Source organism: Saccostrea cucullata, unplaced genomic scaffold, assembly GCF_032062105.1.
Source record: "Saccostrea cucullata isolate Sc308-1 unplaced genomic scaffold, CSIRO_AGI_Scuc_v1 ctg3159, whole genome shotgun sequence".
Lineage (NCBI taxonomy): Eukaryota > Metazoa > Mollusca > Bivalvia > Ostreida > Ostreidae > Saccostrea > Saccostrea cuccullata.
Genome location: NW_026929999.1, coordinates 94815 through 109163, shown reverse-complemented (window position 1 = coordinate 109163; position 14349 = coordinate 94815). Strand labels below are relative to the sequence as shown.

The 14349-nt window shown below is 32.4% G+C and overlaps 1 long non-coding RNA gene across 1 annotated transcript; it reads left to right on the top strand.

The window, feature by feature from the left end:
• The first annotated feature begins 2638 nt into the window (after positions 1–2638).
• LOC134282709 (uncharacterized) lies at positions 2639–4944 on the top strand. Its single transcript, XR_009995339.1, has 6 exons — positions 2639–2696; positions 2783–2847; positions 2951–3088; positions 3483–3544; positions 3877–4023; positions 4213–4944. It is a non-coding gene; the product is annotated as an uncharacterized LOC134282709 (long non-coding RNA).
• The last annotated feature ends 9405 nt before the right edge of the window (positions 4945–14349 follow it).

Sequence of the window (14349 nt, the reverse complement as noted above, 5' to 3'; positions counted from 1 at the left end):
AATATGCCTTAATGAAAAAGTGAAAAGTTCAACACTACCCCGGGGATACTTAGTTTTAATTTGTAATAATAGTTATGTTAAACATCTCTGTACCATGAAAAGTACTGCTAGAATTCTACTGTCCTATCACAGAAATAATTATTCAACACTTTCTGACGAAACTTTCCCAAAAATGCATCAATTCCCGTAAACCATACGATTCTAGCAGCACTTTCCAAAAAAAAAAAAAAATAGAATAAGAACTTAGAAAGAAACAAAAATTAAGTTTCAAGGTATGCGGCGTATGTTGAACTTTTGCATCTTTTTAGTTACAAACGACAGAGGAAAGACTGATCGGCAAGTAAACGTCCCCCGTGCTTTAATTTTACGAAGAAAATGTAGAATAATATTACCATACCTTATTCGTAAACTTTATTCCCACATGAATCACACATGATATTCATTCTAAATGCTATTAAACTCCGATTTCTTGTGTTTGTTTACATGAATTCTCGTTACGTTTCACTTTCACTCTGCTACTGCATGATCAACAGTTATGACGTCACGGGTTTGGTATTTAACCCCTGTGATAACTACAGAGGCCCAGAAACGACAAAATTCCGTTTATATTATGCCTCTGCGTATTTCGATTCATTTTTACGACCTCAAATCAATCTTACATATCGATTTTAAGAAATTAATATCTCTAAACCTCAAGTCATAAAGCTAACTATGACGTCATATTATATAGGCAAGTTGACTATTGGTTGTAACCTTAACCTACCTGCGAATTTTTTTTTTCTGCAATGACTGCAATCTTAATTCTCAAAGTAACTATTTTTGTTCGTATCATTTCTTTGGGTCAGAATAAAGAATAAAGTAAATCTTTTATGTATTTTTTTCACTTATTCATATAAATGTAACGTTGAAATGGATACGTTAAGTATCTCGCCAATATGATCTTTACGTTATTGCTTGATGATCCGGCTTCATGCTGACAACTTTAAAACCTTTTTGAAATTGCTTAAGGTTATCAATTCATAACAAACTCGATTTTCTTCGGTAATACATGTATCCTTAATTTTATAACGCTGTTTTCCGCTTTCATTGAAAATGAAGGTATAATTTTCGGTCTGTCTGTCTGTCCGTTCGTCTTTAGTGCCGTCTATCTGTATATCTTAATTTCACACTTGCATATCATCAAGATATCTCAAGAAGCTTTTTAGCTATTTCAATGAAATTTTACAGAACAACTCTCCATGGACTGGAGAAAACCCGTTTCGATTTTCAGGGCAAAAGGTCAAACGTCATATGTTCACAATTTTTTCTGCGTTTAACACATTCTTATATACGCAATACTTCGGAAAGATATGAGCTTTTACAATGAAATTTTCACAACTCCTTTTGAACTGAAGATCATTTAGTTATTGATTTTTAAGTCAAAAAGTCAAAAAGCCCTAAGTTCACACTCTATGTTTGTGAGTAAAATGTGTAAAACATTCATTTTCAATTTCAAGCGATATATTTGGAAGCCCTGTCTGTCTCTGAATATGAATTTGGATCAGCATATGCTATTCTGTTTCGGGATTCACCGATTCTCTGATATTGCCTTATATGACATTTTTAAAAACTGGGTCTAGTTAAAAATAAAAGTGCTTCCGAATTATTATTTATCTAAAGAACGCTAGACTTCATCTTCAATATTATAATGTGTTCTTAGTACATTGAAGGAATCCATAAGGTTGCATTCGAGGATGTTATGTTTAATTTTTTTTCCTCATCGTAATTTATACGTTATTAATTCGTCATATATTCCTTATATCATATTGAAATTTGGATTAGAAACATGTAACAGAAGATGCGAATACGTCATAAAAGACCGCCTTGTAGTATTATTCAATTTTCTTTTTATTTCTGATTGTATGGGGGGGGGATAAAATACTTAGGCACGTTATCTCATCAATACATTAAGGTTCATTAACCCTCTGTTCACCCATATAAAATGTTGCTTGAACCTTCATGACTTTTCAAAAGAAATGTATTTCATTAGTAAAATAAAAACAATTATATCATAGCTTGCGGTGCTCAATTGGACATAAATTGGACTTCAATTGGCAAATCTATAAAGGAATAATAGACATTTATGGCATTTAGAGTTACCTCTCTTTTCAAAGTATCAATGTGCCTTAAGCGGGAAAAAGCTTACATAAAAAATGTAAAACGTTAGTTTGTTCCAAAAAGTCAGACTTTTGTTATTTACGTAATTCAGGTACAATAAATTATTAAAAAAAAAAAAAAAAAAAAAAAACATTTCTACAGCTGTTTAGTGTTTAAAATAGAATTAATCGGAGAGAATTGAATTTTAGTGCCATTCCTCATCATAATATAAAAAAGTACTTCCTTGTTTTTAGCGAAACATAAACTGTGATATTTGGAAATCAATTTTATTTATTGTAAACATAAATTCATGATTCGATTGTTATTTTTGTTATCAAATGAATATATATTTCAAGACGAGCAACCATTTTGGAGAATTTTTCGGAAAAAAATAAAAGGAATTTTGTGAAAAAGCTTCACTCCTAAAAGAACTGATATAATGTTAGTTAAAAATAAAAAGACGAATGGTCACTGATGTCTCCAAAAAGGGAATGTAGTCACATTCTTTTATTAATCATCTGTCTTGCTGGGCTGGAAAGTCAGGGACAAGACTGTGGAAGGTAACCTACTTTTTTGAAATAGAAAACAACAATCAAAAACATTTCAAAGTAAAAAAATAATACATCAATAATTGTTTCACTTTTAGTAAAAATGGTAACAAAATATGCTGCAGTGGTTTTTGGTACGAGCAAAAAACTAACCAATGTTTACGTAAGTTTGTGTAAATCGTTTAAGTGTTTAGTTTTCTGCTTCTAAAAAGAAAGGTTTAGAGAATTGGACTTATTAGTCAAATAATGAAAAATGAATTCTACAGAATGTCCAAACGGATACTATGGTGATAACTGCTCAGATGTCTGTCCATACCCCTTTTTTGGAGAGCTCTGCACGCAAACATGTAACTGTTCGGTACACTTATGTCATGTAGTTTGAGGATGCTTTACCGAAAGCTCAGGTAAGCAACTCATAATCAGAGTATTGATTAACACATGCATGTATTTTAATTTTTTTTTAGAAACAATCTAAGGTTATATAAGTTGAACTTTCTTTTTTTTTGTAAGTGGATATGTCTAATTAACACTGTTACAAATAATCAACCATAGCAAACATTAATTAAGTTAATTAAGATCAAAGTCCAAGAGTTCTATGTCATTTCCTAAATATCAGTAAAAGGAAGAAAAACATAGATATAATGTCTTTTTCAATTTATTTTAGCAAATAGTATACTTTGCAGAGGGTATGTTCTACTATTAGTATTTTTTGGAAGAATTTTTTCCCATTTTGTATACTTAACATGCAAAAAACATTAATTTTATTCTTTATCGAGTGCACTTTTTCACATTTTTTAGAACCTCCGGTGTTACATGCTGCAGTAATTACTGGTACAATAAAGAGAGTCATGAATGTGTTGGTAAAGATAATTTTCAACGTTTACTCTGTTATTTTTTGTAAATTCTTTTTCAAGTTTCTAAAATGTAATTATATGTTTTAATTATTTTGTTAATGTTTCTTTTTTGCGATAGTTGCACAAGTCTTTTTATAGAACACTTTATTTCATTTTATCAAGGCATCCTCTACATACATGTACATGTATACATCACTTATATCTTTCAATCTTGAAATATATCAATTGAATATTCATCTAATTATTTGCATCTTTACCTGAACTACTTTTTTAAAAAAATTATTTTAAGAAATCCGCGAAAAGGTTTTTTTTACCTAACCTAATTGATTTAAATTTAGAATGTAATCCAGGATACTTTGGTACAAATTGTATGGAAATATGTCCTTTCCCATTTTATGGCATACTGTGTAAACAGAGTTGCAACTGTTCGGAGGGTGACTGTAATTATGAGACAGGATGTACATTACCAGATGCCAAACCTAACGGTACGAATTGTTGTTTTTACAGGCATACTGACGCGATATAAATGTCAATTTTATAAACTAATGCTTATTCAATTTTGAACAAATGAGACCTGTTTTACTTGATGTATTTGAAATTCTGCGAATTTAAGTTATATCTTGATGAAAATTATTTTTTAAGCAAAAATTTATCTTTTTTGTATACAAACACAGAAAACATCACACAAGTACACTCACGTGGCGGCAAAATCAATGATTTAGGACAACATCGTATTTATTTTCGCATTGGCGCAATTGGTATTATAGTTTTTCTAACAGTTTTTGTTATACTCTTCGCTATTATCGAATTTTACCTAAGGAGACGAGGACGTTCGGATGAACAAATTACTTGTGCTGAAAATGAAGCAACATATCAGGAGATAACATTACAATAAAAAAATGGGGGTCTTTTACTCCCAGTACATATCCACTCTCTACATGAACCATCACATAACCCACCAGGGATATTTATGAATAAACAAAATGAGAGCACTGAACTGCAGACGTATAATTATGAATCATCACCAAAATGAAAATATTTAATGGACAAAGATGTGTACTTCATATTTTATAAACAGTTCAGCGAAAACGTCAATTGTCAAACATTTACAATATACGCTCTGAAAACTGGAATCTCAGAAAAAACGAAATTCACTAGGAAGTAGAAGAAAAAAACATGATCATTGGAAGAAAAAATCAATATGTATCAATAACCATTTTGACTGAGGCTCGGACTTCCAAAGTATTGAAACTTGTTGTAGTGGATGCCTTTAAAAGAAATAAGGAACAGTACACGAAACATGACTATGTAGAATTTAATTTTAAAAGAAACAAATATCATGTTATTATTGAATAGATTCTGTTGATGAGTAATCAATACAGTTATGTTATTTTTAATTTAAGTCAAAAATGGGGAAGTTTTTGTATATATATATGATTTTTTACAAGGAAATTATGATCCCAAATTCCGGAAATTGTTGAAGAGATTGTCAAGGAAACAAAATTGCATGTTCATACATGTAACTGGTGCATATGCGAAAACTGCTTGTATAGATCAGATTTGGTGAGAATGATATCGAAACGAATGCATAAACTTAAGAGAAGTATTACTATGTAAAGGAAGTTCATTTTCGTTTTCTACAACAAAAGTGATGGGTCATTGATAATTATTTTCAGATGTATAATACCGTATCATTAGATATAAAGTGCAGAAGAAAAGTGAACATAGTTATGTTGCAAAATGCGTTTTATCTTCGTGGTATTAGGATTGATATTTTTGCATTATGAAGATTATGTTGCTTCATACATGAAGTTGGGTTGGTTTTTTTCCTGTTAATTTACAATCTATGTATCTACATGAATCTCTTCTTTTTATATTTATTTTTTTGCACATCATTTACTCATATTTTAAAAAAACTTTCATTTACTTTTGTATATGGAATCTATTGTAGAGTTCACAAACTTTTTTAAAGAAATAAGCAAATCGTTGCATTTAGTGTTAGTTGTCTAGCTGTTTTGTCTAGATGTAATTTTTCAATAAAATAATAAAGATGAGAATGCTTTGTTAGTTAATACAGATTCATAGAAGTTATTTTAAAACTTTACAAACTTAATGCTTGTAGTTAACATGTACATCATACGTTTTTATATTATATTTGTTCTGCAATAATGGAGATTTACATTAATAAAACAAACGAAAACCTTTGTATACAGCTCAACGCACTTTTTAAAGTCACATGGTTTTTCGCACAAATTAAGGTCACATTTTTCTTGCAGTAAAACTTAAAATTATGAAGCTTCAGTACTAGACATAACCCTTATATTATAAAATATTTCATGATAAAGGTGCATATTCTCTAAAATTATTATCTTAAGTTTTTTTACAACTCAATGTTTTAGAGAAATTTGTTTATACATATGGATGATGTTACAGTTGTATGATTCTGCCATAGATATTCAGAAATTAATTAATCGAATTTTCCTTGATACCATTTAGTTGAAATGTTCAAATTGACTTCTTACAGATGAGTATTTTACTAAGTATTTTGCATACTTTTTGTACTTGTTTTGGTTTTGTCGAAATGCGGCGCTGAAAAATGGCAAAACTACATAGAGAAACGATGTCAAAGGATTGGATAATAAAGTAAAGTGTTAATATTGAAAAGAAAATTCTTTTACCTTTTATGGTATGAAACTTTAATTTTTTTCGTTTGAAGGTATCCTTCATGATGCAAGATTTCAGAAAGTTAATCAGAAAAAATACCAACTTTTTAACATGGAAGCAGTCGAACAGATGAAAATTATTTCTATAATCTTGCGCCTTAGTGTCACATTAATGTACCGAAATACAGAAGTTACATGAACTGCACTGTTTCTGTGACCAGGCAAGGCAAATGTATGCTTTAAAACGAACGGATACAAAGACGGCTGCATTTGACGAGAAACCACGAAAAAATCATTTGGAAACTGTCATAATCTATCACCTAAGAGCTTGTAGATAAATTCTACAAATTATTATGTTTGAATTATGTTTAAACTAATGGAATACGATAAAAATGTTGTTATACATTACTTTTAAAATATAAATTGTTGTAACGTTATGCAACTTTTGCATTAAAACAATGTGACCTTAATTTGTGCGAAAAATCATGTAAGTTTAAAAAGTACATTGAGCTGTACTTGTACATGTACAAAAATATACAAAAATTCAAAAAAATAAATTTGCTTGCTTTTAAGATAGGCAATAGTTTATTAACACGAGTGTAGACAATGTGTATCAAACAATACAAAATTTTTAAATTATGATTAGTATTTTTTGTCATGTGCTTGAAAAATGATTAAAGAGTGCTTGACACATTATAAACATATGGAAAACAGCAATAACTTTGGAATTTCAATGCAGTATGCTAAGGCGCAAATATTTTATATGTTCATTGTGCCATTTTGTATGGTTTCCAACTAAATAAAAATGATAAAGTATACTTTTTGTAAGTTTTCAACCATAGTTTTTTTAACAGTCTGCTATAGCAACCATTACAAAATGTAGATTGTCTTAGATCTTGGCATCTTTTCGAACAAAAGTTCACTTCGACTGAAAAGAAAACAGAGTAAATTATCCTTAACTAACCTTAACTTATATCAAATTATTACTCGAATTCAACAACGATAAGAAGTTCTTTACCTGTTATGAACATTGAGCAAAATATCTAGATTTATGTGTTTACTTGCAAGTCTGTATTTGCCCTCAGGCGAAATGCCGAGTTACATATATGTAATTCAATGCATCAAGGCATTATTTCAAGAAAGAAAATTTCAAAAATGCTTATCCCTAAAGGTTATAACTATTGTCAAAAAATACATAATATGCATCAGCAGTTTAAGTTTCGTGGGCAATGGTTACAAAAATGTACCCTTATAATGATAAGGATAATGCAGATCCTGTTAGTATTTTCATATATTAATGTATTTTTTGAAATGCATATGAATATACGTTAAATTTTGGATAATATGATAAACGTTTATGGATACAGTAGTAATGGATTGAAGAGCCCAATAAGAAATAATTCATGCGGACAGTTTGTAATATGAATAGGTTTTCTTAGAAAATAATGGAGATAAATTTAGGTGATGCTATTATTTAAACATACTTTTGCTTTACAGCGGTAACGCATTTTCAATCTTCTCTTTTTCCCTGTATTTGAAAAATGTATTTTTAAATTTTAGAACAAATGTGTAATTGAATAGTGTAGTTTAGGTCAAATATAAAAAAGGCTACGCATTCTTACTTTTTTAAATCCTGTTCGTGTTATTCTAATGAACAAATCCAAATAAAAAAAATATTTCACTCACTCATTTTTAATTCTTTGCAAAAATAACAGGATTGGGCCTATAAAATTAAAAAAAATACATGTTTTACAATCAACGAATTAATTATAATGAATATATATATATATATATATATATATATATATATATATATATATATATATATATATATATATATATATATATATATATATATAGCACTAAAAATGACCAACGACACGAACAATAAAAATTGTCAAATTTTCGGGACGCCCTGTCCCTTCCTCAGGACAAAGAAAAAAGTTTAAAAAGTCATAAGAACAAAGGAAAAAGAGAAACAAACACAACTAGCACTACTACTAAACTACTAAACACTAGATATTTACATACTTAATTACATGTTGAATTGGAAATTTTTAAGAACACTAATAAAGAAAGAAATCCAGACCGCTATGAAATGCGTCCGGTCTATCGGGTATACTCGGGTGAAGTGCGATTTACATAATTGAACGAATTAATTATGCTAATTAATTACGACAATCAGTAAATCGTACATTGTTTCATTCTCTCAAAATGGCGTAACTTTACTTAATAAAGAATAATGAAAGAAAAATCATATAATAGGGATATTTAAACATATGAATTGTGATCAATTATAAATTTTGAAATATATTATCGGGAAAAAATAATTAACAAAGGCGTAAGCAATACATAGTAATGTGGTTGTTCGAGAGTTGGTGGCACAAATTAACTGTAGAGTTTACACTAAATTGAGAGAATAATTTTGTTTAGTATTATCAGGAATTGGGTCTAATTTACGTTCATTCTGGTGAAGTCATTCAATTTGTTAATACCATTTGGGCGGAATGACTTCAATCTGTGCATCCAGAACTTTTCTTTGCTTTTCCTCTGAGCATCTGTCCATCTTGGGTTATGGTCAATCACCACTACTGTCATGTCCTCCCATTTGTGACCCTCAAGGTTGAAATGTTCCCCAACAGGTTCATTGAGTTTTTTGGTCCTAATGGTCGAACGGTGGTTATTGACTCTCCTACGGAGATCTCCTGTTTCACCAATATACTGTTTGGAGCAAACTTTGCAACTGATGAGATAAATGCAGTTGTCAGTATGACAGGACAAATTCCCTAGTATTTTGTAGCTGCGGCCTGTAACAGGGCTGTTAAAACTGTCTGTGCCAGTGCTGTGCTTACAAAGAAGACATCTCCTGTCAAAGCAAGTTTTAAAGCCCCCGTTAGGTAATGGGTTGTCCAGTCCGGTTCTTACTACCATGTCCTTTAGATTCCTTGGTCGTCTGCAGCCAATGGGGGTTCCTTAAAGACCTCTGCCATTCGTTTGTTTGAATGGAGAATTGCTAGGTTCTTTTGAAGGATACCGCTAAGGTTCTTAAGGACGGGATGGTATGTGGTTACCAGAGGGACCCTGTCGCTATTGTCTTTTTCCTTGTAGCGTAATAGGTTTTGCCTGTCATGTTCCGCCATTTCATCAATAGCTGTTTGTACGGTGCGGGCATTGTAGCCTCTTCTGCATAAGTGGGACTTAAGAAGACCACTTTGCTCCTGATATAAGGCAGGGGACGAACAGATGCGTCGAATTCTGGTGGCTAGACCCTTAGGCACTCCCTTAAAAGTGTGTGGGGGATGACAGCTAGTGGGCATAAGATATAGGTGGGAGTCTGTGGGTTTGGTGTGGAGACGGAATTCGATTTCACCATCAATCAGGGTAGACGTAGTATCTAGGAATACGTTTTTCGAATTAGATACGTCTACTGTAAATTTGATCGACTGATGAAAGGTGTTGGCAAACGTAATGAATGCCTCGAGGTTCTCGCGACAATCCACCCACTTCATCTCTATATCGTCAATGAAACGCAACAAGCTATGAGGCCTAAATGGTGCTTGAAGTAGCAAGTTGCGTTCCAGTCTGCCCATGAAGACATTGGCATAAGACGGTGCCATTTTCGTACCCATAGCAGTGCCATTAACTTGCAGGTAATGTTCTCCATTAAACATTAAGTTGTTGAACTTGAGAACATGTTCAAGGAGCTTAGCAAGGGACTCGGTAGAAGGAACTTGTATGGATCTACTATCCCAGACTTCTCTACAGGCTTCGATACCCTCATCGTGCGGAATATTGGTGTACAAAGATGTGACGTCCATAGTCACGAGTAGGGTATGATCTGGGAGGCCAGTAGAGGGCGTCTTGTTAATGTAGTCCGTAGTGTCCTTAAGATAGGATGGCAAACTTTCTACGTGTGGACGGAGATGTAAATCAATGAATTCAGAAATTTTCTCCGTGGGGTGTCCAATTGCGCTGACTATGGGGCGACCTGGCATGCCTTCTTTGTGTATTTTAGGAAGCAGATAGAATTGTCCTGGTCTACAGTCAATAGGATTTAAGGTCTCATAGACGTTGATACCAATCTCATTTTTCTCAAACATATCGTCAAGAGTTTTGGTAATGGCGGTTGAGAATTCTTTAGTAGGGTCAGAGTCCAGTTTCTTATAGAAACGTTCGTCTGAGAGTTGTCTTTGGGCCTCCGCCATGTAAGTCTCTTTATCCATTACTACAACTGTAGAGCCTTTGTCTGCTTTCTTAATTACAATGTCATCCCGATTTTTTAATGATTGTAAGGCAGATCTCTCCTCCTTGTCAAATTGTCGGGAGTTTTGTCTGGCAGTGAAAGGAGCTTCTCTATGTCTGACTCAACGGCATCAATATACGACTCAAGCGCGCCGCACTTGCCTGGTGTAGGTTCCCAGGCACTCTTGGGCTTATAGAGTTTGTGTTCCTCTAGGTCCTGTAAATCTGGCTTGGAAGAGTCGTATGAATTTGCTTCGGAGTCTTTTCTAGAGAAGTGCTCCTTCAAACGAAGTCTCCGAAAGAATGCTCGGGTGTCCTCTCTGACTTGTTTTTCGTCGACCTCATGTGGCGTGGGGCAGAAATTTAGCCCCTTTGAGAGAAGTGAGGTCTCCAATTCGGAGAGAGGAGCACTAGATGTATTGAGCACTGGGCAGACGTCAGGAGTTTGTATGGGTCCGTCCCTCGGAATTGTCTTAATGCGTTTGAAGCGTCTCGAGCGGGGTTTGCGTGTTTTGTTAACTCTGACCTCTGACCAGTTGTTCCTAGACTGTGGAACACTGTCGCGGAGAAATTTCTTTTTCTGAGTATTGTTGACTTTATTCGTTAGGGCCATATTATAGGTGTCTATAATATTATGTGCTTCATCAAGATCGGCCTGGGACATGATATCGTTGAGGGATGATTCTAAGGACTCTATCTCACTCTTCAATTGTCCTAACTTGTGGATATCCCAAGAAAGACAGAGTGACATCAGTTGTTTAGAACATCTACTTGTAATAACGTCCCAGCGTTCCTGAAAGCGTTTGGAGATTGGCCCTATGTTAGGTGTAACATTTATCTGAAAGCCTTTCGGTATAATATCACACTCTAAGAAGGTCTGTAAATTGGAGACCCAGTGTTCGGTTTTTATTGATTTTTGGTGTTCTTTCTTTAGAAGTTTAAATGTTGGGTTATCTTTAATACACATATTTGAAAGGAAATTACAATTGCCAAAATGATAAGACTACTTTTAAGTTTTTAGTCGTATGAAGTCGAAAGATTCAACGAACGATTGTTCTGTATTCTAACGGATTTCGTAGATAACTCGTGCACGAATTCAAAAATATTAAAAACAAACGGCACGTGAGCAAAAATCGAAAGGGAAAAGCGGAAAGAACTTATTTGCAAAGGTAGGAAACAAAATAAATAGTAAAAAAAGACAGTTTTAACAGCCCTGTTACAGGCCACAGCTACAAAATACTAGGGAATTTGTCCTGTCATACTGACAACTGCATTTATCTTCTCAGTTGCAAAGTTTGCTCCAAACAGTATATTGGTGAAACAGGAGATCTCCGTAGGAGAGTCAATAACCACCGTTCGACCATTAGGACCAAAAAACTCAATGAACCCGTTGGGGAACATTTCAACCTTGAGGGTCACAAATGGGAGGACATGACAGTAGTGGTGATTTACCATAACCCAAGATGAACAGATGCTCAGAGGAAAAGCAAAGAAAAGTTCTGGATGCACAGATTGAAGTCATTCCGCCCAAATGGTATTAACAAATTGAATGACTTCACCAGAATGAACGTAAATTAGACCCAATTCCTGATAATACTAAACAAAATCATTCTCTCAGTTTAGTGTAAACTCTACAGTTAATTTGTGCCACCAACTCTCGAACAACCACATAACTATGTATTGCTTACGCCTTTGTTAATTATTTTTTCCCGATAATAAGTCCTTAAATATTTCAAAATTTATAATTGATCACAATTCATATGTATAAATATCCCTACTATATGATTTTTTTTCATTATTCTTTATTAAGTAAAGTTACGCCATTTTGAGAGAATGAAACAATGTACGATTTACTGATTGTCGTAATTAATTAGCATAATTGATTCGTTCAATTATGTAAATCGCACTTCACCCGAGTATACCCGATAGACCGGACGCATTTCATAGCGGTCCGGATTTCTTTCTTTATTAGTGTTCTTAAAAATTTCCAATTCAACATGTAATTAAGTATGTAAATATCTAGTGTTTAGTAGTTTAGTAGTAGTGCTAGTTGTGTTTGTTTCTCTTTTTCCTTTGTTCTTATGACTTTTTAACTTTTTTCTTTGTCCTGAGGAAGGGACAGGGCGTCCAGAAAATTTGACAATTTTTATTGTTCGTGTCGTTGGTCATTTTTAGTGCTTTATATAAATTTCCATCCGTGACCTTGTATCTACTTGGTAGATCCGACATATAGGATATACAGTGTTGTTGGTTTTTTTGTGCTTTATATATATATATATATATATATATATATATATATATATATATATATATATATATATATATATATATATATATATATATATTTATATATTATAAACTATAAAATGAGTTATTTAGAAATGAATATATGAAAAAAACGTTTATAATGAAACAAACTTGTTCATCTCTCTTCTAATGTCACAGATTGTTTAACCGTATTCCACAGAATTTTATCCCCTTGCACTAAACGGTACAAATAAAATTGATTTCTCAGAATAAAGTATAAAATCACCTGATAAAAAGGAAAAAGCAAAAATATTGTTGAGAATCCATAGCTTTGGTAAAGTGAAGTTGAGGCCCAGGTTAACCATCAAATATACAAAATAAATCCAATAAGAAAGAAAACCTAAACATAAAAAGGCTTAGTATCATCAAGCATTTAAATTTCAGGAGACTGATCTTTTTCTCAGTAAATATAACATTTAAAACCTTAGGATTCGTGAAGGTCATGCAATACTCTATATAACTTTATTATTTTGTAATTTGAACAATCTCAAACTTATATTAAGGACTCACAATTTCTTTCGACAGTGGCACATAAGAAAAAAACTCGGTTTATAATCTGCAAGGAATGTACTTTGCTGTGCTGTCACTAGTCTTCTCTTTTCTGATTACTGAGTATATTGAACGCAGCTAGAATAAAGCCGTCAGTAAAATATCAAACTGTTCATACCGTAGTAACTATAGTAACGTCATAATAGCAACATAACGTATCTACGACGCCATGTGAAATACAATCTGAACTTTCAAAATGGCTCGTGCAGTTTCCTTTCCATCAGCAAGAAAGTCAGATCATGTGACCAACTGCATGTTATTCAAAATATAATATCAATTTAATTACTATTGTTATAAGGAAATACATGTACATCGGCAATTATAAATGTTTGAAATTTAAATATCCCTTTCCGTTTTGCTTGTTCGATATGCACACCTTACACGTCCGTAGACAGGGATAGAATTTACAGCACAAGTGATTAACAGGGGATAACTTGAATGTATAACTTGAAGCTTTTCTGCGTGAATCTACACGAAGAGGACATCCTCTAATTTCATTTTGCTTGGGGATGGTTTGGAGTTTATCCATTTTTGAATAAATCGCGATAAAGAGTGAAAAATAACATTCTAATGTAGGAATGTTGATATATTGCGAAACATTTTCTTAAAGCCGCTTATCCCGAAACAGGCACATATTATCTTACACGATAAAAGTACGTCATTACATAGATGATATATAAAAATAAATTATAAGATTGATTTAATAGTTTATTACAAAAATCCTTACATGGAAAACGCAGATCAAAAATCTTAATGACAAACAGTAGTTCCTGACGGAAGTTAAGATCTGTTGTGAAGTCAATTTTGAAAAAAATAAGTTTATCGGATATATCTAATAATGAAGATAATTCAAACCCGAGTATTTTTTTTCTCTATTAGTAGAAGCCTTAGTCATAATACATCTTTTCAAAATTAAGAAATTAATTGAATATAATCCATAGTAATTTTTATATCAATATGCATATTTAAAGAATAAAGGAAAATCATATATTTTAAATGATTTTTTGTAAAGGAGCTAAAATAGTGTCCGTGTACAGGTAATATATGTAA